This window comes from Engystomops pustulosus, chromosome 9 (assembly GCF_040894005.1).
Source record: "Engystomops pustulosus chromosome 9, aEngPut4.maternal, whole genome shotgun sequence".
Lineage (NCBI taxonomy): Eukaryota > Metazoa > Chordata > Amphibia > Anura > Leptodactylidae > Engystomops > Engystomops pustulosus.
Genome location: NC_092419.1, coordinates 68,784,296 through 68,805,790, shown reverse-complemented (window position 1 = coordinate 68,805,790; position 21,495 = coordinate 68,784,296). Strand labels below are relative to the sequence as shown.

Here is a 21,495-nt window from a genome sequence, read left to right as displayed (position 1 = left end):
GCTGTTCAATTTGAACCTTCTTTTACTATCTCATAGAGAAACTAACACAATTTTCAGGTTCAAAAAGGTCAACGGAACTTGGGATTCCCAGCCAGTCTCCCATGCTGGTACTTGCCAAGCCTTAAGCTGCATTGCTGCTGCGATCTGACGAGAGCAGGCACATTCAGCTTAGAATGGCCGTTGACAGCAGCTGTTCAGTTTGAACCTTCTTTTACTATCTCATAGAGAAACTAACACAATTTTCAGGTTCAAAAAGGTCAACGGAACTTGGGATTCGCAGCCAGTCTCCCATGCTGGTACTTGCCAAGCCTTAAGCCGCATCGCTGCTGTGATCCGACAAGAGCACGCACATTCAGCTTAGAATGGCCGTTGGGGGCGGGAGCGCTGACATCAAGGGGGCGGGAGCGCTGACATCAAGGGGGCGGGAGCGCTGACATCAAGGGGGCGGGAGCGCTGACATCAAGGGGGCGGGAGCGCTGACATCAAGGGGGCGGGAGCGCTGACATCAAGGGGGCGGGAGCGCTGACATCAAACCATGACGTGCTGACACGGCACGTTACCAGGGCGTTTGAGCCGGGAGAGAAGCGCGACGGGAGCACTGAATGGGCATAATCATCCCCCAAATCGGCGACCAACAACTTCTTCTACAGTGGCAGCTGAGGTAGACAATGGAGTCAGGCTTGTGGTGACCGAAGGCTAAGGATTCAAGGGACGAGTCAGCAGCAAACAAGGTTTGGAAGTCTAACAGGCTGTGGGCGCCCTCTTCTGGATTAACTCTGCAACTGTGAGCATTATTGCACTTATTAATCTAAGCTAATATATGTTGCATTGCCTTATACTGCCCCCTGCTGAGTTTGGATATCATAGCCGGGCAACTGCTAATATATTAGATTGTGAGCAACATTACTGTTACTAATCTATTATAACTGAGCAAAAACGCCCCTTGTACTAACCCATTGGATTGTGATTAACCCTAGCCTTACTAAACCCTTTTCAACACGCATGCTTATTGACTATTAACGCCAATGGCAGATTGTGGATATCCTAGCCTGGCTCCTACTAACTCTTTCTAACAAAACTCACTGCCAATCATCACCACCAGGGAGTGTGGATAACACAGATGGGCTGCAAGCGCCTAAACTACGCAATCTTTAACAAACGCTATATTTACTATTGATCTGAACCACACAATTGAGTGAGAAATACAATCTGAAGGGTCAGTATCACCACCTGATATTATACGTCTGTAAAGGCTTGATTGTATACTATAACTAAATAGGTGTTGGACAATGCTATTTCTTGTTATATAATTCTACTAAAAGCAGACTGGAGACAAGAATTGGAGCGAGTTCCATAATACCTGGGCCCTGTAATCCACCATACAATTGCTGGGTTGTATACCACGTCTAACCTACTAACCGCTACTTGGGGGTATGATTAGAAAAGATGTACTATGTTATGCTAAGCATTATAACCATCATTGTCAGTGTTCCACAGTTCATCATCAGTATATTATGATCCCTATCGGCAGCATCTAGATCCTAGGCCAGGAGAATATTAATCGAGAGCGAGAGTAATTGTAATCTGTTGTACTAAATTATTGTGAATTGTATAGTTAAATCTAAAAACGGGGCACGGGATATAAAATAAGACCTCGTGTGGCCATTATCAAGGGGCATGGGCCGCCCGAAACGTATCTTAAAAACAAAAGAAGATATGACAAATTACTTCTCGCCAAAACAGTCCCGCACATATGCAGTTGAGAATATCAAAGAAACAGAAAAGAAGAGTAAAATGTCTCCTGCAAGTAACAAAAAAAAACAACAAGAAAATGCAGGCGCAAAAAATGTAGATGAGGATGATGGAGATCAGACCCCTACCCACTCGAGGAGGATGGATGTTATAGAAGTACAAGAATTGGTGGAAACTTCAATGGAAAAACTATTAAATAAATTACATTTGAACATTAAACAGGACTTGGAAAATCAAACAAAAGAATTAAGGAAAGAAATTACGTCACTTGGTGAGCGGACATCCCAGATGGAGAATCAGCTCTCAGATATGGCGGTCACATGTAACTCCCTAATAGATTTTGCCGGCCAACTGCAAGAAACCGTGCAATTGCAACAAATAAAATTGATGGATCTAGAAGATCGTTCTCGTAGGAACAATCTTCGGCTTAGAGGGATTATGGAATCGGTAACAGACACGGAGTTACTTAACTTTGTGTGGGATTTGATGTCCTCAGTGCTCCCAGAAGCCACGGACTCTGAATTAATGATCGACAGAATCCATAGGATTAAAAAGCCACGGAACGCCCCAGCAGAGGCACCAAGAGATACTATTGCTAAAATTCACTATTACCATATTAAGGAGGACTTTGTTAAAAATTTTAGGAAAAGAGAGTCTATACCAGAGAAGTTTAAAAATATCAAGGTGTTTCAAGATGTCTCCCCACTAACATTATCCAAAAGAAGAGAATTTAATATGATAACAACAATTCTACAACAAAAAGATATTCGATATAAGTGGGGCTTTCCATTAAGACTTATTTTTCAGAAGGACTCTGAGACTTTTTTTTGTAATACAGTTCATGATGCAGAGAAGCTGTTCCTGGTTTGGGGATGGCTTAAAGAGGATGAGCTCCATATACCAAATGCGCCATTATTACCAAAAAAAATATCAATTGATTGGCAGAAAGCATGATGGTCGATTCGGCGGAACGATCTCTCCCGGCCAGGTGTCAGATAGATAGTGTCTGATCCTGGCTTTAGACTGGTCCCATAGCCCCCTATGGGCGGTAGCTGGATGTAAATACTTTTTTTTTCTTGTATTTTTTTCCTTTTCTTGTGCTTTTTTTCTTTTTTCTTTTCTTTCTCTTTGTTTTTTTTTCATTGCATATATAATTTTTTGCAGAAAGATCATGTCAATAAAAACTGGTGTTATCATATTGTCTATATCAGATGAGGGTTTGCGGCGAATGAGAATAGGCGGATGGTATTTTGAAAAATTTAATGGGAATGGATAGCATGCACATTCTCAGTTGGAATGTATGTGGTCTAAACCTTCCAGTAAAGAGACACACAGTTTGGAAAGAGGTTAAGAGAAATAATTGTGACTTAGTACTCCTACAAGAAACACACTTGCTAGATAGAGATAATTATAGATTCAATGACTCCCAGTTCCCGACAATATTTTTTGCGGCAAACGAAAAAAAAAAAAAGAGGGGGGGAGTACTAATAGCCATAAATAAAAAAGTAAAATTTAGATTGATTAAAAATATAAGTGATAAAGAAGGTAGATATATTATATTGGAGTGCGAAATTTTTGATGAATTATTTACCATAGTTAATATCTACGCGCCGAATGTGGGCCAGAAAAAGTTTGTATTGAAAGTATTAGATAAAATAAAAGATACCCCTAAAGGTAAACTTATACTAGCCGGGGATTTTAATACGGTGATTGATTCCCGGATAGACCGCTCCAATAGAATTAATACTTCTCATATCGATCTTAAAAAATTATTTATTGATCAAGATCTGCATGATATATGGCGATATGCACATGGTAGTGAAAGAAATTATACCTTCTTCTCTAACAGACATCAATCTTATTCTAGGATAGATTTTTTTACAGTAAAAAAAGAATTATTGAATAGAATTCTAAATATAGAAATTCTCCCTATCACATGCTCTGATCATGCACCAACGTCCATGACTGTAATAATGCATAAAATCCCATGTTCTAATAATAATTGGAGATTAAAGTTTAGGACTTTAAAAAAATATACAGATAGAGTTGAGAAGGCTATACAGGAACATTTTTACCAGAAAGAGGCAAATCTGTTATCAACAGTGACACTTTGGACATCACATAAAGCAGTAATTAGGTGCCTTCTCTCAGAGCTAAATCATCGCTTAAAAAGGGAAGAAAATCAAGAGAGAGATTCCCTAATAGGAAAAATTGCATGTCTAGAAGAATTACATAACAAATTTCCTACAGATCAAATCAACATTCATTTATTAGAGTTAAGACAGCGTCTTCAACAGCTTATGGAAAAGGACTATGTTAAGAACCTATTTAAATCAGGAATGACAAAATATAAAGCAGGATTGAGGGCTAAAGAAGTATTATCTAATAAACTAAAGAAAGAACAAATAGATAGGAAAATTGACAAATTAATATTTAATGGTCAAGAAATATATGACCCACAAAAAATATTAGATAGGTTCAGTGATTACTACTCAAACTTGTATAATTTGGCATTAACCGGAGAAGTTGATAGTCCTTCAAGCGAAAGTATGAAGGAATATCTGATGACCCTGGGTCTCCCAGAATTGAATTCTGATCAAAATAAGATCCTGGATGCAGCATTTACGCTGGGAGAAGTTAAACTGGCTATTGAAAGATTAAAAAAAGGGAAATCTCCGGGCCCTGATGGTTTTTCGAATGATTACTATATTGAAATGAAGGACACCTTGACACCTCACCTCACCAACTTGTTTAATACATTTAGGGCAGGGGAGAGAATTCCAGAGGAAATGGTATTAGCAAAAGTAGTCACCATTCACAAGGAAAATAAAGATCCAACTCGTCCTGACAATTATAGACCAATTTCCCTTTTGAATAGTGATCTAAAAATCCTTTCGTCTATAATAGCCTCCAGACTGTCCCTAGTTATAAATACATTGATAAATTTAGATCAAGTAGGATTTATGCCGAGAAAACAAACTAGGGACGCTACACGCAGAATAATTAACCTAATACAATTGGCTGGGCTTCAGGAATCCCCATGTGCAGTCCTGTCAATTGATGCTGAAAAAGCATTTGACAGGGTGCACTGGGGGTTCCTCGAAGCTGTCCTGATTCAATTTGGTTTCTCCTCCATATTTTTGGGATTAATAATGTCCCTATACTCTTGCCCGAAAGCATATGTGTTTGGAATGGGACTTACTTCGAAAAAGTTCCCTATATCAAATGGAGTTAGGCAGGGGTGCCCTCTATCTCCATTGATTTTTAACTTAATGATGGAACCCCTAGCCCAAGCCTTGAGAAGAAATCCAAGCATTCATGGGATCAAAAGTAGAGAGTCAGAACATGTGATAGGGCTATATGCTGATGATATAATCATCACTTGTATGGATCCACTCTCTTCTCTAGAGGAGATAAGGAAAACTATTACTAAATACTCTAGTCTATCCTATTATAAAATAAATGAAACAAAAAGTAATATTTTCTTAATAAATGAAACTAGTGACCTTAAACAAAAAATCAGCTCAAAGTTTTCTTTTGCTTGGGCAAAAAATGGTACAAAGTATCTGGGAATTATGCTAGGACCTACTCTGGAAGCAATTATTAATTTGAATAGCTCGGACTTGGTAGATAAATTAAAAATTTTGATTAAAAAACTACCAAACGCATTATCATGGCTTGAGAGAATAAGTGCCATCAAAAGTAACTTACTTCCTACAATACTATACTATTTTCGTTGTATTCCCCTATCATTTCCAGAGTCCACTCTCAAGATAATTAAGAAAATTTTGATCCAGTTTGTCTGGAATAACAAGCCTCCAAGAGTTTCCAGCCAAACACTATATGTAAATAGATGGTGGGGAGGGGCAGGCCTCCCAAATATATTGATATATCATCAAGCGGTAATCTTGGAGGCTTGCAAGAGATGCTGGATAGAGAGCCCTCCGGAAAACTGGATGCAGATAGAGGCGGAGTTTGCGTCATATGAGCTATTAAAAGATCTGCTCATAGCTACTAATTTGGACCTAAAGAAAAGTTATATCCAGCTTCTCGATACCACAAGGCTAATGCTTGTGGTATGGATCAAATTTTGTAGAATACAGCAGAGGATTAAAAAACACTTAATACTTGACCCATCAGATATGAGAATGACCACTCTGAGTGCTTGTATAATCGATATAAATCTGAACGTCTGGAAAAGGCAGGGGGTCTCAACATTAGCTGATATTTGGACTGAGGATGGTATATGCATGTTTGATCTCATAAGGGGAAAATTTGGTATTCCAGCCACAGAATTTATGGTGCATGTGTTATGGAATAGAATCCATTTTCTTTTGTCTACTATGTTTTACTATACACAGATCCCTATGAATAGCACCATCCCCCCAAGGACACTGATCATCTTTCAGTTACATCCTGTATTGGCTATTGGAATGTGGGTGTGGTCAATAGGCTCCTTTGTCTCAAGAACCTATAAAAACTGTCTGCAACCTAAATAAATTGGAATCCTCTCAAACACTTGTGAAGGTCTGAGTGATTCACCGAGCAGCTCGTACTATACATTAATTTGAAACCACATCACATCTGAGTAAGGGGATTTTTCCCCAACAACCTGGTGCCGAATTACCCGAGAGGAGACTGGACCACTGCTTGAAGCTTACCGGACATTTCGGGGATCATCCTTTCAGGACAGACAGATCAAGCAGCTGCACAAATAAAAGGTAAGAAGTTTATTCTTACAAAATTGTTCTGTCTATTCTTGATTGGATGGCCCCACGTCCGGTGAGTTGCATGCCTATATTGTCCAGTCCAAAGAATCTTGTTAGTTTATTTGAAAACTCCATGTGATGTGTGGTAGTGTATATGGGTATTGTGTGAGTTTGAACATGTGTGTTTGATAGCGCTATTGTGATACTGTACTGTACTGGTTTTAAGAGAGAAAAATTCTGGGGATTGCCCCTACCTAAAGAGTCCCTTAGGCTAGCAGCTTTTTGGATCGTAATTCGCTTGAGACAAAGTAGACTGAGTTTGGACAGTCAGACTTTATAAATTTATTTTGTGTGGTAAGATCCAAAGCTGCTTCAAGGAAGGGGACTGCAGTCATCTCTTGACGGGCAAACGGTTTTAAAAAAAAAAAAAATTTAGAATTAGAAGTGGTTAAAACTGCCCTAAGGAAGAGTGGGGGACTGCGAGTGTGTGCCGGCACTAGAGATATAATATAGGAAATTATGGGAAATTTGCTAGGTAGGATGAGAGGCAATTCAAAGGGAAAACCAGCTGTACAGATAGTGAGAGAGAGAGAGGGAAAAGAAGCTGTAAAGGGATGTCAGAAAATGTTGAAAAAGGCAGGAATGCCAAAAGATGGTTGTTTGGATGTTAATAAATGGAAAAAGTTCTTAAAAGAACAAAGAGGCTGGTTGCATGATAATGATATGACGGAAAAGGCAAGTAGATGGGAGAAAGTTGCAGAGGAAGTGACCAGAGGAGGTTATAAAGAAACAGCCATAGGAAATCGAGTGTTGTATGAGTGTTATGACGATGACGGACAAGGACTTAGCACTGGACAGACAACAGACAAAATTCAGGGAAAAGTTTTACCACCACCCTACAATGGCCCGGGGGGGTGGAATTGTAGAGTTTGTGGGAACAAAGACCCAGACTGGAGACGGACATGTGCTGTTTGTGGGGCACCAAGGCCCAACCCCCACACTGGAATATATCCGGTTATGACCAGAACAGAAGTAGTAGGAACTCCAGGCACGCCACATGTGTTGACCCCCCCACAAAGATATAGTGATAACAATCCATTTGCAGCTTCTGCTGGTTATCCAGCAGGGGTCACCCCAACTCCATATGCATTAGTAGACCAGTGGAATGAGGACGATGAGACAAATAGTAACCAGACTGGTAGACAGTATCACATCCCACCAGACGCCACCCCAACTGGTCCTATGTTGCCAGTACCTCGTGTGCTGTTCCCAGTCCAGCCACAGCAAGGACAACAAGTACCACAAACAGTTCAAGTGACCGAATACCGTCCTTGGAAGCCGGGAGATCAACTGGCTATGTTAAAACTATTGCCTGATCCCTATGAAAAGTCGCTAGAATTTGCTAAGCAATTAAAATATATACAGACCTCTTATGATTGTACATGGCAAGATTTAGAAGGCCTAGTAAAAGTAAAAGCTGACTCCCCACTTGCATACATATTAGAACAGCATACAGAATCTCATAAGAATGCTAGATTGAGAACAGATGGTTGGAGATGGTTACACACTAGACCTTCAGGAATAGAGTACTGTGCACTGATACATAATTGGGCTCAGGAAAGGCTGGCAGAACAATCTGTTAATTTAAATGATATTACACAGGAAAAAAGTGAAAGTGTTGAAAAGTTTTTTGCTAGAATGCAGATGAGATGGTCAGATATGGGGTACTCTCCCCGCCAAATGTTGGATGTTAGACTGTTAGGAAGTGCTTTTGTGGATGGTTTACAAAAACCTTTGAGGGATGGACTTGTTACTGCCCGTCCTGAATGGAGGAGCTTAGATCCTAAAGATTTGCTTCAGGTGGCAAAAGGAGTAGAGAACCGTTGTAGTAGAGTACAAAAGGGTGTGTATGCCTTTCAGGGGAGTGCCTATGGAACACGAGGCAGAGGACAAAGAAACAGGAGGAATTCGGGTTGTTTTAACTGTGGAAAACCAGGCCATATAAGGAAATTTTGTCCTGAGCCAGATTATAAGACAAACTCCACCCAGGGTGGGGCAACTGCCCAATAGGAATTTGGCAACCCAGTAGTAGGCGTGCAAGCTGTTGTAGTTCCACCCAAACTTGGACCTGCACCCATGGTAAAATTGACTTTACCAGAAGGGAGGGAACTTGACTTTTTAATTGATACTGGGGCAGCCAAGTCTGTTGTGCACGCTGATAACATCTTTCCTTATGAAGTGACTGATGATTTTGTTTCATGTGTGGGAGTGGATGGCCGTCCTGTTGACACCCCATTGTCTACCCCCCTTCTAGTGTCCATTACACCCACACATGAAATAATTACACAATTCTTGGTTAGTGAAACTTCTCCTGTTAATCTCTTAGGTGCTGATGTTTTAGAGGCCCTAAATGCTCATATTCATTTTGAGCCAGATGGTACTGTATCTTTAACTCCAGGAGTGGATGATGATCATGTATGTAGATTAGGAGCTTTTGTGTTTTTGTCTACGGTTGAAACACCCCCTGAGTTAAATATTGACTTACATTCGCAATATTTAGAGAGAGTACCAATAACGCTGTGGGCCCAGAACAAAACAGATATTGGTAAACTGCCTGTGCCTCCGGTAACTGTTAATTTAAAACCAGGAGCGAATCTACCCAGGATCCCGCAATATCCCATTAGTCCTGCACAAGAGGCTGCAATTGAAGTGACTATTCAGGAACTTTTAAAGGCAGGGGCTATAAAACCTACTGTGTCCCCCTGTAATACCCCACTGTATCCTATCAAGAAAAAGACAGAAAAAGGCCAGCCTGTCACTTACAGGATGGTTCATGATTTGAGAGCAATAAATGCAGTCACTGAAGCCATAACACCAATTGTTCCCAACCCTCATACCTTGCTTGCACAAGTGCCTCCAACAGCCACCTATTTTACTGTCATTGATTTAAGCAATGCCTTCTTTTCTGTCCCCTTGCACCCTGATTGTCAATATTTGTTTGCTTTCACTTTCAAAGGGAAACAGTATACTTGGCTGGTTTTACCACAAGGTGCCCAAAATTCACCAACCTTGTATACTGCGGCTATGTCTGCTATACTACAGAATTGGTCCCCTCCAGACTCACAAACTGTGTTGTTGCAATATGTTGATGATCTTCTTTTGTGTTCTCCCTCTCTAGAGACATGCCTGGAAGCATCAGTGTCACTCCTTTGTTTTCTTGCAGAAAATGGATGCAAGGCTTCTAAGTCCAAATTACAGTTTGGCCAACAAAAAGTTGTTTTTCTAGGCCATTGTATTTCAGCAGGAGCCAGACATCTTACTGAAGAGAGAAAGAAGGCTATAAGTTCCCTACAGGTCCCCCGTAATTTGTCCCAGCTTAGGACTTTTCTGGGTCTTGTATCCTATTGTCGTCCATGGATCAGATCTGCCTCCCAGACAATGCAGCCTTTGTATGATTGCCTGACATCTAAACCATTTTGCCTCACTGATGAAGCCATTGATAGTTTCCACACATTGAAACTAGCTATCGTCTGTGCCCCAGCCCTTGGGACCCCAAATTACAACAAACCATTCTCTCTGTATTGTACAGAAATGAAGGGACATGCCACTGCAGTTCTCACCCAGTTACATGGCCCACAACAGCGACCAGTGGCATATTATTCAGCAAGGCTTGATCCAGTTGCCCGTGGAGCACCTTCCTGTGTACGGGTTGTGGCTTCGGTTCAACTACTCCTGGACAAAGCTTCAGAAATTGTTTTAGATTACCCTGTAACCATCTACACTCCACATGATGTGCATGGTATCTTAGCCCAAGTGCAACCTAAGCACATCTCCATGGCCAGACAACTTCGATTGCAATGTGCCCTTCTTATGCCCCCAAATGTCACGTTGAAACGCTGTACTACTTTGAATCCAGCTACATTACTTCCGCTAGATTCAAAGGGGGGGGATGATGAGGATAGTTTGTACCTAAAATTGTTGCCCTCTGAAGAAAAAGATGCTGTTTTATCACCACATGATTGTATTGCGTTAATGGCACAAGAAACTGTGGGTTTTGAACATGTAAAAGATGAACCGATAGTTAATCCACATTTTGAGTTTTTTGTAGATGGCTCGAGATATCAGGAAGGAGGCCGATTCTACACCGGATATGCAGTGGTCACACAACATGAGGTAATAAAAGCAGAACCACTCCCAAGCCACCTGTCTGCACAGGAGGCGGAGTTGAAGGCACTGACGGAAGCGTGTAAAGCGGCAGAGGGTAAGACGGCTAATATTTATACCGATTCTAGGTATGCTTTTGGAATTGCGAATGACTATGGCTCAATTTGGAGAGCTAGAGCATTCCTGACTTCGAATGGTAAGCCAATCAAAAATGCTGAGAGCGTTAAACAGTTAATGGAGGCCTTGATGTTACCCAAAGAGCTAGGCATAGTAAAAGTCAAGGCCCACACTAGAAGCGATACTTTTGAGGCCAGAGGAAATGCTAGAGCAGATGAAGCGGCTAAACTAGCTGCCAAGAAGCCTAGGGAAAAGGAGCCTATATCAGTACAGTCCGTAATACCCGCTGGCCCAGTAGATTTGTCTATACTTCAGACTTTACAAAGACAGGCTCCAGAAGGTGAGAAACAAGATTGGAGCAAAATAGGGGCCCAAGAGGCGGAGGGTGGACTATGGCAAAAAGGTGACAAATTGTGTCTGCCAAAGGCCCTTTATCCTATGATGGCTCAGTACGTTCATGGACCGACGCATCTGTCCAAGACGTTTATGTGTTCATTGGTCGACAAGTATTGGGTAGCCCCTGGATTTACAACTGTTGCTACCCGTTTTACACAAGCCTGTATGATCTGTGCTAAGCATAATGTAGGTAAAGTAGTGAAAACACCAGTTAAACATACTCCAAAGCCGCTTTACCCCTTCCAGAGGTTGCAGATTGACTATATACAGCTACCAAAGGTAAGTAGCTATGAATATGTACTTGTGTGTGTGGACCTCTTTTCTGGGTGGCCTGAAGCCTATCCTGTGACAAAAGCCACAGCAAAAAACACAGCACAGAAGTTAATGAGGGAGCTAGTCTGTAGATTTGGGATTCCAGAGACCATAGAGAGTGATAGAGGTTCCCACTTTACAGGGGAGGTGATGAGGGAGGTAATGGGAGCACTTGGGATTGAACAGGCCTTCCATACCCCCTATCATCCACAGAGTAGTGGGAAGGTGGAGAGGTTAAATGGGACTCTTAAGCTAAAAATTCAGAAAGCCATGGAAGAGACAGGGAAGAACTGGGTTGATTGTCTTCCTTTGGCCTTATTTTCTATAAGGTACACTCCCAACAGGAAAACAGGCCTCTCACCTTTTGAGATTCTCTTTGGATCTGCTCCTAGAATGGGCTTATATTTTCCACAAATTTTACAGATGTACCATGGAGAATTGACAGGATACGTCCAAGCCCTACAAAAACATCTAGCTATGGTGCATAAACAAGTTTTTGCTTCTATTCCAGACCCTGATGCAGTAGGAGGATCACATAATCTGCAACCTGGAGATTGGGTGGTCTTGAAGCGACACGTGAGAAAAAGCCTTGAGCCACGTTTTGAAGGACCATTTCAAGTCCTTCTGACCACATCTACTTCCGTGAAGTTACAAGGGAAGCCTAATTGGATTCACGCCAGCCATTGCAAAAGAGTATTGAATCCAGCTGCTCATGAAGATGAATCTGTATCTCCAAATGTTAATATTACTTAAGATACTATTGATATTACCCCTTGGAAGAACTTTCAACGAGAAGTTGAGCGGGGATTGGGATAACTTGCTCATTAAGCATCACCAAGTCCTTTTAAAAGATATGGGAGATGATGTATTACCCAAAGATTGTTGGATTTGTACCCACAGTCCTGTCAGCTCTAGCAGCATGCCTTATCTAGCTATCCCAGTGGCTTTAGAGGAAATATTTTCTATCTGTAACAATACAGCAATAGCTGTGCTGGAAAGTGAACATAAGGAGATGACTGTACCATTACCTGTAGCTGCGTGGGTGGAAGAGCCGTGGATGATATTTAATAGGAGCGGTCCACCGTTAGAGCAGACTGTCATTCCTTGGGCTTTAAATAATGTTAATCTTGCCTGTTATCCCAATTTTACATCTTGCAGTTGTATCCAAATTAGATCTAAAGGAATGTTTTTCTCTAACTCCAACTATACAGAGTGTGATGGTAACAAATCTGACATCACTCAATGTGTAGGAGTCGATGCCACTATTAATTCTACACTCCCCTGTGTTAGCATGTCCTTGCAAAACCTTGTTGCAGGTTTCCTTTCAAATGACACCTTTTTCCAACAGGAAGTGAGTGAAATCCTGAAGGTGAACATGCTAGTCAGATGGGTAGCAGAGCTTTTTAATGGCACTGTCGTTGGAGTACCGAAAAACATATATGTTGTATGTGGCCATCAGGCTTATAAATGGCTTCCTAGCAATTTTACAGGAGTTTGTACACTGGCTCGCCTTACTCCTGCCACTTTTATTGTCCCCCATACCAATGTAAATGTAAATCTTATTCCCAAGCACACATTACACAAGAGAAAAGCAGATAATCTTCCTAGACCAGACGGACGCCCACATGTGGTGGAGATGGGAACAGCTAACACAATCTTCAGCACACTTTTTATTTATCCTATGATAATGCAGATGTGGGATAAATTGGTAGAAGCCACAGATTATCTAGATCAACAAATTTTTCAGATTTTGGGGGCTGTGAATAAGACAAATGTCATCCAGAGGCAGTTAATTGTGGTAACCAACCAACATACATTAGTTTTAGATTACATCACTGCGTCCCAGGGTGGCATGTGTCAAGTCATAGGGCCAACATGTTGTCATTACATCGATCCTCAAGGCAACATGCAAATTAAGACAAATTTAGCAAAAATTGCTGATTTTAGAGATAGATGGCTCAAGGAGCATGATAGTAATAAGGACAGCTGGTGGTCTGACACATTCGCATCCTTAAACCCCGCCAATTGGTTTAAGGGTATTTTTGGGTGGCTCATGGGAGTTTTGCAAGCAATATTTCAAATCATTTTGTTATGTGTATTTGTTTATATCTGCATAAGAGTAGTAATCTGGCTTGTTGTAAAACTGTGGCGAAGGAAACCAAGGATTGTGCGATATCAACCTAGGTATACACCTAATTCTACAGAGGGAATGGTTATACCTATGTACAACTTGGCCAAGAGAGTGTAGAGAACTTACCATTAATATTAGGACCGAATTAATTGTGTTGTGATATAATGTTCAGGATGCTCAGGAGGGAAGCAGGTGAAGAGGTTAGATAAGTCCTGGATGTGTGACTAGCACATGTCAATGTACCACCTGAGCAGTACCTGAAATTATTCACAAAAAGGGAGGAATTGTTATGGAATAGAATCCATTTTCTTTTGTCTACTATGTTTTACTATACACAGATCCCTATGAATAGCACCATCCCCCCAAGGACACTGATCATCTTTCAGTTACATCCTGTATTGGCTATTGGAATGTGGGTGTGGTCAATAGGCTCCTTTGTCTCAAGAACCTATAAAAACTGTCTGCAACCTAAATAAATTGGAATCCTCTCAAACACTTGTGAAGGTCTGAGTGATTCACCGAGCAGCTCGTACTATACATTAATTTGAAACCACATCACATCTGAGTAAGGGGATTTTTCCCCAACACATGCAAGGCTGAAATCCTTCTTAAGATCGGTTAGAAATGTTATGTGCATTGGAATTAATGAGTTAAATCCATCCAGATTCTTTAGGTTTTTGACATCAAAAGCTAAATACAAGGGTGGTATATCAATAGCATATTCAGAACTTGTGGAGTCCTCTAGTGATGGGAAACTTGGTTACATGACTATATGGGAGCAGGAAATAGGGAGACCTTTTCCGTTAACGGACTGGCTTAATGCAACTAGAGAGATTAATAAGAATACGTTATGCTTAAATTATTATGAGATATTAACCAAGATTCATATGAGATGGTATACTCCTCCTGCACGACTTGCTAATATATTTTCTGATCAATCTGATTTATGTTGGAGACGCTGTAGAAAAAAAGCTACCCTGTGCCATGTTTTGTGGTCATGCCCCAAGCTAAGTAGATACTGGCAGGGTGTTGGAAATATCATAGAATTGGTAGCAGGGGTCTCCGTTGGACTCTCACCAGAATGGGCACTTCTGAATATTGTGTCAAGGGATTTACAAAAAAAAATTCATAAATCTAAATGGGTTATTAATAAAATCTTGACAGCAGCCAGAGTTATACTTGTTAAAAAATGGAAGGAGGAAACCAGTCCGACTATTACTGAAATGATTTCTTTAGTTAATTCCACATGGAGGATGGAAAAATGCCTTGGGGAACAAGGTATTATAAAGATGAATGATTTAGATGAACTGTGGAAATCATGGCCAGGCTATGATAGGAATACTGCATAAAAGCTCTCTCATATTGAGGGTGACACCAGTGAGTTAATTATAAATCTATTTATTTAGTTATTCTCTTTTTTTTTTTCTTTTTTGCCTTATTTTTTTTTTTTTTCTTTCTTTTTTCTTTCCTTCTCTTTTCTCTTACATCTTCTACCTCTTACACGGTGTAGTGATTATTGTATAAAATGAGTATGATATACAACAATGGAAATGCAATTGTTGTTTAACTCTTGTTTAATTTTAATAACGGAATAATATAGTATGTATTTTGTAAAAATGAAAATCTTTAAATAAAAAAAAAAAAAAAAAAGAAAAAAAAAAAAAAAAAGAATGGCCGTTGACAGCAGCTGTTCAATTTGAACCTTCTTTTACTATCTCATAGAGAAACTAACACAATTTTCAGGTTCAAAAAGGTCAACGGAACTTAGGATTCTCAGCCAGTCTCCCATGCTGGTACTTGCCAAGCCTTAAGCTGCATTGCTGCTGCGATCTGACGAGAGCAGGCACATTCAGCTTAGAATGGCCGTTGACAGCAGCTGTTCAGTTTGAACCTTCTTTTACTATCTCATAGAGAAACTAACACAATTTTCAGGTTCAAAAAGGTCAACGGAACTTGGGATTCCCAGCCAGTCTCCCATGCTGGTACTTGCCAAGCCTTAAGCTGCATTGCTGCTGCGATCTGACGAGAGCAGGCACATTCAGCTTAGAATGGCCGTTGACAGCAGCTGTTCAGTTTGAACCTTCTTTTACTATCTCATAGAAAAACTAACACAATTTTCAGGTTCAAAAAGGTCAACGGAACTTGGGATTCCCAGCCAGTCTCCCATGCTGGTACTTGCCAAGCCTTAAGCTGCATTGCTGCTGCGATCTGACGAGAGCAGGCACATTCAGCTTAGAATGGCCGTTGACAGCAGCTGTTCAGTTTGAACCTTCTTTTACTATCTCATAGAGAAACTAACACAATTTTCAGGTTCAAAAAGGTCAACGGAAGTTGGGATTCCCAGCCAGTCTCCCATGCTGGTACTTGCCAAGCCTTAAGCTGCATTGCTGCTGCGATCTGATGAGAGCAGGCACATTCAGCTTAGAATGGCCGTTGACAGCAGCTGTTCAATTTGAACCTTCTTTTACTATCTCATAGAGAAACTAACACAATTTTCAGGTTCAAAAAGGTCAACGGAACTTGGGATTCCCAGCCAGTCTCCCATGCTGGTACTTGCCAAGCCTTAAGCTGCTGCGATCTGACAAGAGCAGGCACATTCAGCTTAGAATGGCCGTTGACAGCAGCTGTTCAATTTGAACCTTCTTTTACTATCTCATAGAGAAACTAACACAATTTTCAGGTTCAAAAAGGTCAACAGAACTTGGGATTCCCAGCCAGTCTCCCATGCTGGTACTTGCCAAGCCTTAAGCTGCATTGCTGCTGCGATCTGACGAGAGCAGGCACATTCAGCTTAGAATGGCCGTTGACAGCAGCTGTTCAGTTTGAACCTTCTTTTACTATCTCATAGAGAAACTAACACAATTTTCAGGTTCAAAAAGGTCAACGGAACTTGGGATTCACAGCCAGTCTCCCATGCTGGTACTTGCCAAGCCTTAAGCCGCATCGCTGCTGTGATCCGACAAGAGCACGCACATTCAGCTTAGAACAGCCGTTGACAGCAGCTGTTCAATTTGAACCTTCTTTTACTATCTCATAGAGAAACTAACACAATTTTCAGGTTCAAAAAGGTCAACGGAACTTGGGATTCCCAGCCAGTCTCCCATGCTGGTACTTGCCAAGCCTTAAGCTGCTGCGATCTGACAAGAGCAGGCACATTCAGCTTAGAATGGCCGTTGACAGCAGCTGTTCAATTTGAACCTTCTTTTACCATCTTTGACAGAGAAACTAACAATTTTCAGGTTCAAAAAGGTCAACAGAACTTGGGATTCCCAGCCAGTCTCCCATGCTGGTACTTGCCAAGCCTTAAGCTGCATTGCTGCTGTGATCTGACGAGAGCAGGCACATTCAGCTTAGAATGGCCGTTGACAGCAGCTGTTCAATTTGAACCTTCTTTTACTATCTCATAGAGAAACTAACACAATTTTCAGGTTCAAAAAGGTCAACGGAACTTGGGATTCCCAGCCAGTCTCCCATGCTGGTACTTGCCAAGCCTTAAGCTGCATTGCTGCTGCGATCTGACGAGAGCAGGCACATTCAGCTTAGAATGGCCGTTGACAGCAGCTGTTCAGTTTGAACCTTCTTTTACTATCTCATAGAGAAACTAACACAATTTTCAGGTTCAAAAAGGTCAACGGAACTTGGGATTCGCAGCCAGTCTCCCATGCTGGTACTTGCCAAGCCTTAAGCCGCATCGCTGCTGTGATCCGACAAGAGCACGCACATTCAGCTTAGAATGGCCGTTGACAACAGCTGTTCAATTTGAACCTTCTTTTACTATCTCATAGAGAAACTAACACAATTTTCAGGTTCAAAAAGGTCAACGAAACTTGGGATTCCCAGCCAGTCTCCCATGCTGGTACTTGCCAAGCCTTAAGCTGCATTGCTGCTGCGATCTGACGAGAGCAGGCACATTCAGCTTAGAATGGCCGTTGACAGCAGCTGTTCAATTTGAACCTTCTTTTACCATCTTTGACAGAGAAACTAACAATTTTCAGGTTCAAAAAGGTCAACAGAACTTGGGATTCCCAGCCAGTCTCCCATGCTGGTACTTGCCAAGCCTTAAGCTGCATTGCTGCTGCGATCTGACGAGAGCAAGCACATTCAGCTTAGAATGGCCGTTGACAGCAGCTGTTCAATTTGAACCTTCTTTTACTATCTCATAGAGAAACTAACACAATTTTCAGGTTCAAAAAGGTCAACGGAACTTGGGATTCTCAGCCAGTCTCCCATGCTGGTACTTGCCAAGCCTTAAGCTGCATTGCTGCTGCGATGTGACGAGAGCAGGCACATTCAGCTTAGAATGGCCGTTGACAGCAGCTGTTCAGTTTGAACCTTCTTTTACTATCTCATAGAGAAACTAACACAATTTTCAGGTTCAAAAAGGTCAACGGAACTTGGGATTCCCAGCCAGTCTCCCATGCTGGTACTTGCCAAGCCTTAAGCTGCATTGCTGCTGCGATCTGACGAGAGCAGGCACATTCAGCTTAGAATGGCCGTTGACAGCAGCTGTTCAATTTGAACCTTCTTTTACTATCTCATAGAGAAACTAACACAATTTTCAGGTTCAAAAAGGTTAACGGAACTTGGGATTCCCAGCCAGTCTCCCATGCTGGTACTTGCCAAGCCTTAAGCTGCATTGCTGCTGCGATCTGACGAGAGCAGGCACATTCAGCTTAGAATGGCCGTTGACAGCAGCTGTTCAATTTGAACCTTCTTTTACTATCTCATAGAGAAACTAACACAATTTTCAGGTTCAAAAAGGTCAACGGAACTTGGGATTCCCAGCCAGTCTCCCATGCTGTTACTTGCCAAGCCTTAAGCTGCATTGCTGCTGCGATCTGACGAGAGCAGGCACATTCAGCTTAGAATGGCCGTTGACAGCAGCTGTTCAGTTTGAACCTTCTTTTACTATCTCATAGAGAAACTAACACAATTTTCAGGTTCAAAAAGGTCAACGAAACTTGGGATTCCCAGCCAGTCTCCCATGCTGGTACTTGCCAAGCCTTAAGCTGCATTGCTGCTGCGATCTGACGAGAGCAGGCACATTCAGCTTAGAATGGCCGTTGACAGCAGCTGTTCAGTTTGAACCTTCTTTTACTATCTCATAGAGAAACTAACACAATTTTCAGGTTCAAAAAGGTCAACGGAACTTGGGATTCGCAGCCAGTCTCCCATGCTGGTACTTGCCAAGCCTTAAGCCGCATCGCTGCTGTGATCCGACAAGAGCACGCACATTCAGCTTAGAATGGCCGTTGACAACAGCTGTTCAATTTGAACCTTCTTTTACTATCTCATAGAGAAACTAACACAATTTTCAGGTTCAAAAAGGTCAACGAAACTTGGGATTCCCAGCCAGTCTCCCATGCTGGTACTTGCCAAGCCTTAAGCTGCATTGCTGCTGCGATCTGACGAGAGCAGGCACATTCAGCTTAGAATGGCCGTTGACAGCAGCTGTTCAATTTGAACCTTCTTTTACCATCTTTGACAGAGAAACTAACAATTTTCAGGTTCAAAAAGGTCAACAGAACTTGGGATTCCCAGCCAGTCTCCCATGCTGGTACTTGCCAAGCCTTAAGCTGCATTGCTGCTGCGATCTGACGAGAGCAAGCACATTCAGCTTAGAATGGCCGTTGACAGCAGCTGTTCAATTTGAACCTTCTTTTACTATCTCATAGAGAAACTAACACAATTTTCAGGTTCAAAAAGGTCAACGGAACTTGGGATTCTCAGCCAGTCTCCCATGCTGGTACTTGCCAAGCCTTAAGCTGCATTGCTGCTGCGATGTGACGAGAGCAGGCACATTCAGCTTAGAATGGCCGTTGACAGCAGCTGTTCAGTTTGAACCTTCTTTTACTATCTCATAGAGAAACTAACACAATTTTCAGGTTCAAAAAGGTCAACGGAACTTGGTATTCCCAGCCAGTCTCCCATGCTGGTACTTGCCAAGCCTTAAGCTGCATTGCTGCTGCGATCTGACGAGAGCAGGCACATTCAGCTTAGAATGGCCGTTGACAGCAGCTGTTCAATTTGAACCTTCTTTTACTATCTCATAGAGAAACTAACACAATTTTCAGGTTCAAAAAGGTTAACGGAACTTGGGATTCCCAGCCAGTCTCCCATGCTGGTACTTGCCAAGCCTTAAGCTGCATTGCTGCTGCGATCTGACGAGAGCAGGCACATTTAGCTTAGAATGGCCGTTGACAGCAGCTGTTCAATTTGAACCTTCTTTTACTATCTCATAGAGAAACTAACACAATTTTCAGGTTCAAAAAGGTCAACGGAACTTGGGATTCCCAGCCAGTCTCCCATGCTGGTACTTGCCAAGCCTTAAGCTGCTGCGATCTGACAAGAGCAGGCACATTCAGCTTAGAATGGCCGTTGACAGCAGCTGTTCAATTTGAACCTTCTTTTACTATCTCATAGAGAAACTAACACAATTTTCAGGTTCAAAAAGGTCAACAGAACTTGGGATTCCCAGCCAGTCTCCCATGCTGGTACTTGCCAAGCCTTAAGCTGCATTGCTGCTGCGATCTGACGAGAGCAGGCACATTCAGCTTAGAATGGCCGTTGACAGCAGCTGTTCAGTTTGAACCTTCTTTTACTATCTCATAGAGAAACTAACACAATTTTCAGGTTCAAAAAGGTCAACGGAACTTGGGATTCACAGCCAGTCTCCCATGCTGGTACTTGCCAAGCCTTAAGCCGCATCGCTGCTGTGATCCGACAAGAGCACGCACATTCAGCTTAGAACAGCCGTTGACAGCAGCTGTTCAATTTGAACCTTCTTTTACTATCTCATAGAGAAACTAACACAATTTTCAGGTTCAAAAAGGTCAACGGAACTTGGGATTCCCAGCCAGTCTCCCATGCTGGTACTTGCCAAGCCTTAAGCTGCTGCGATCTGACAAGAGCAGGCACATTCAGCTTAGAATGGCCGTTGACAGCAGCTGTTCAATTTGAACCTTCTTTTACCATCTTTGACAGAGAAACTAACAATTTTCAGGTTCAAAAAGGTCAACAGAACATGGGATTCCCAGCCAGTCTCCCATGCTGGTACTTGCCAAGCCTTAAGCTGCATTGCTGCTGCGATCTGACGAGAGCAGGCACATTCAGCTTAGAATGGCCGTTGACAGCAGCTGTTCAGTTTGAACCTTCTTTTACTATCTCATAGAGAAACTAACACAATTTTCAGGTTCAAAAAGGTCAACGGAACTTGGGATTCCCAGCCAGTCTCCCATGCTGGTACTTGTCAAGCCTTAAGCTGCATTGCTGCTGCGATCTGACGAGAGCAGGCACATTCAGCTTAGAATGGCCGTTGACAGCAGCTGTTCAATTTGAACCTTCTTTTACCATCTTTGACAGAGAAACTAACAATTTTCAGGTTCAAAAAGGTCAACAGAACTTGGGATTCCCAGCCAGTCTCCCATGCTGGTACTTGCCAAGCCTTAAGCTGCATTGCTGCTGCGATCTGACGAGAGCAGGCACATTCAGCTTAGAATGGCCGTTGACAGCAGCTGTTCAATTTGAACCTTCTTTTACTATCTCATAGAGAAACTAACACAATTTTCAGGTTCAAAAAGGTCAACGGAACTTGGGATTCCCAGCCAGTCTCCCATGCTGGTACTTGCCAAGCCTTAAGCTGCATTGCTGCTGCGATCTGACGAGAGCAGGCACATTCAGCTTAGAATGGCCGTTGACAGCAGCTGTTCAGTTTGAACCTTCTTTTACTATCTCATAGAGAAACTAACACAATTTTCAGGTTCAAAAAGGTCAACGGAACTTGGGATTCCCAGCCAGTCTCCCATGCTGGTACTTGCCAAGCCTTAAGCTGCATTGCTGCTGCGATCTGACGAGAGCAGGCACATTCAGCTTAGAATGGCCGTTGACAGCAGCTGTTCAGTTTGAACCTTCTTT

At 42.1% G+C, this 21,495-nt stretch overlaps 24 pseudogenes; all 24 read right to left on the bottom strand.

The window, feature by feature from the left end:
• Positions 1-66: 66 nt before the first annotated feature.
• Positions 67-185, bottom strand: LOC140101387 (5S ribosomal RNA; annotated as a pseudogene).
• A 15,148-nt stretch (positions 186-15,333) lies between these two features.
• Positions 15,334-15,452, bottom strand: LOC140093869 (5S ribosomal RNA; annotated as a pseudogene).
• A 70-nt stretch (positions 15,453-15,522) lies between these two features.
• On the bottom strand, positions 15,523-15,641 carry LOC140101385 (5S ribosomal RNA; annotated as a pseudogene).
• A 70-nt stretch (positions 15,642-15,711) lies between these two features.
• Positions 15,712-15,830, bottom strand: LOC140101384 (5S ribosomal RNA; annotated as a pseudogene).
• Positions 15,831-15,900: 70 nt separating this feature from the next.
• LOC140092146 (5S ribosomal RNA) lies at positions 15,901-16,019 on the bottom strand (annotated as a pseudogene).
• Positions 16,020-16,270: 251 nt separating this feature from the next.
• LOC140081171 (5S ribosomal RNA) lies at positions 16,271-16,389 on the bottom strand (annotated as a pseudogene).
• A 440-nt stretch (positions 16,390-16,829) lies between these two features.
• Positions 16,830-16,948, bottom strand: LOC140090500 (5S ribosomal RNA; annotated as a pseudogene).
• A 70-nt stretch (positions 16,949-17,018) lies between these two features.
• Positions 17,019-17,137, bottom strand: LOC140101383 (5S ribosomal RNA; annotated as a pseudogene).
• A 259-nt stretch (positions 17,138-17,396) lies between these two features.
• Positions 17,397-17,515, bottom strand: LOC140083498 (5S ribosomal RNA; annotated as a pseudogene).
• Positions 17,516-17,585: 70 nt separating this feature from the next.
• On the bottom strand, positions 17,586-17,704 carry LOC140085325 (5S ribosomal RNA; annotated as a pseudogene).
• Positions 17,705-17,963: 259 nt separating this feature from the next.
• LOC140101381 (5S ribosomal RNA) lies at positions 17,964-18,082 on the bottom strand (annotated as a pseudogene).
• A 70-nt stretch (positions 18,083-18,152) lies between these two features.
• Positions 18,153-18,271, bottom strand: LOC140086672 (5S ribosomal RNA; annotated as a pseudogene).
• Positions 18,272-18,341: 70 nt separating this feature from the next.
• LOC140091487 (5S ribosomal RNA) lies at positions 18,342-18,460 on the bottom strand (annotated as a pseudogene).
• A 70-nt stretch (positions 18,461-18,530) lies between these two features.
• On the bottom strand, positions 18,531-18,649 carry LOC140083497 (5S ribosomal RNA; annotated as a pseudogene).
• A 259-nt stretch (positions 18,650-18,908) lies between these two features.
• On the bottom strand, positions 18,909-19,027 carry LOC140083496 (5S ribosomal RNA; annotated as a pseudogene).
• Positions 19,028-19,097: 70 nt separating this feature from the next.
• LOC140085323 (5S ribosomal RNA) lies at positions 19,098-19,216 on the bottom strand (annotated as a pseudogene).
• A 259-nt stretch (positions 19,217-19,475) lies between these two features.
• On the bottom strand, positions 19,476-19,594 carry LOC140078927 (5S ribosomal RNA; annotated as a pseudogene).
• A 70-nt stretch (positions 19,595-19,664) lies between these two features.
• LOC140095742 (5S ribosomal RNA) lies at positions 19,665-19,783 on the bottom strand (annotated as a pseudogene).
• A 251-nt stretch (positions 19,784-20,034) lies between these two features.
• LOC140081170 (5S ribosomal RNA) lies at positions 20,035-20,153 on the bottom strand (annotated as a pseudogene).
• A 440-nt stretch (positions 20,154-20,593) lies between these two features.
• LOC140087805 (5S ribosomal RNA) lies at positions 20,594-20,712 on the bottom strand (annotated as a pseudogene).
• A 70-nt stretch (positions 20,713-20,782) lies between these two features.
• LOC140081658 (5S ribosomal RNA) lies at positions 20,783-20,901 on the bottom strand (annotated as a pseudogene).
• A 70-nt stretch (positions 20,902-20,971) lies between these two features.
• LOC140081169 (5S ribosomal RNA) lies at positions 20,972-21,090 on the bottom strand (annotated as a pseudogene).
• Positions 21,091-21,160: 70 nt separating this feature from the next.
• On the bottom strand, positions 21,161-21,279 carry LOC140101380 (5S ribosomal RNA; annotated as a pseudogene).
• Positions 21,280-21,349: 70 nt separating this feature from the next.
• On the bottom strand, positions 21,350-21,468 carry LOC140101379 (5S ribosomal RNA; annotated as a pseudogene).
• Positions 21,469-21,495: the final 27 nt, after the last annotated feature.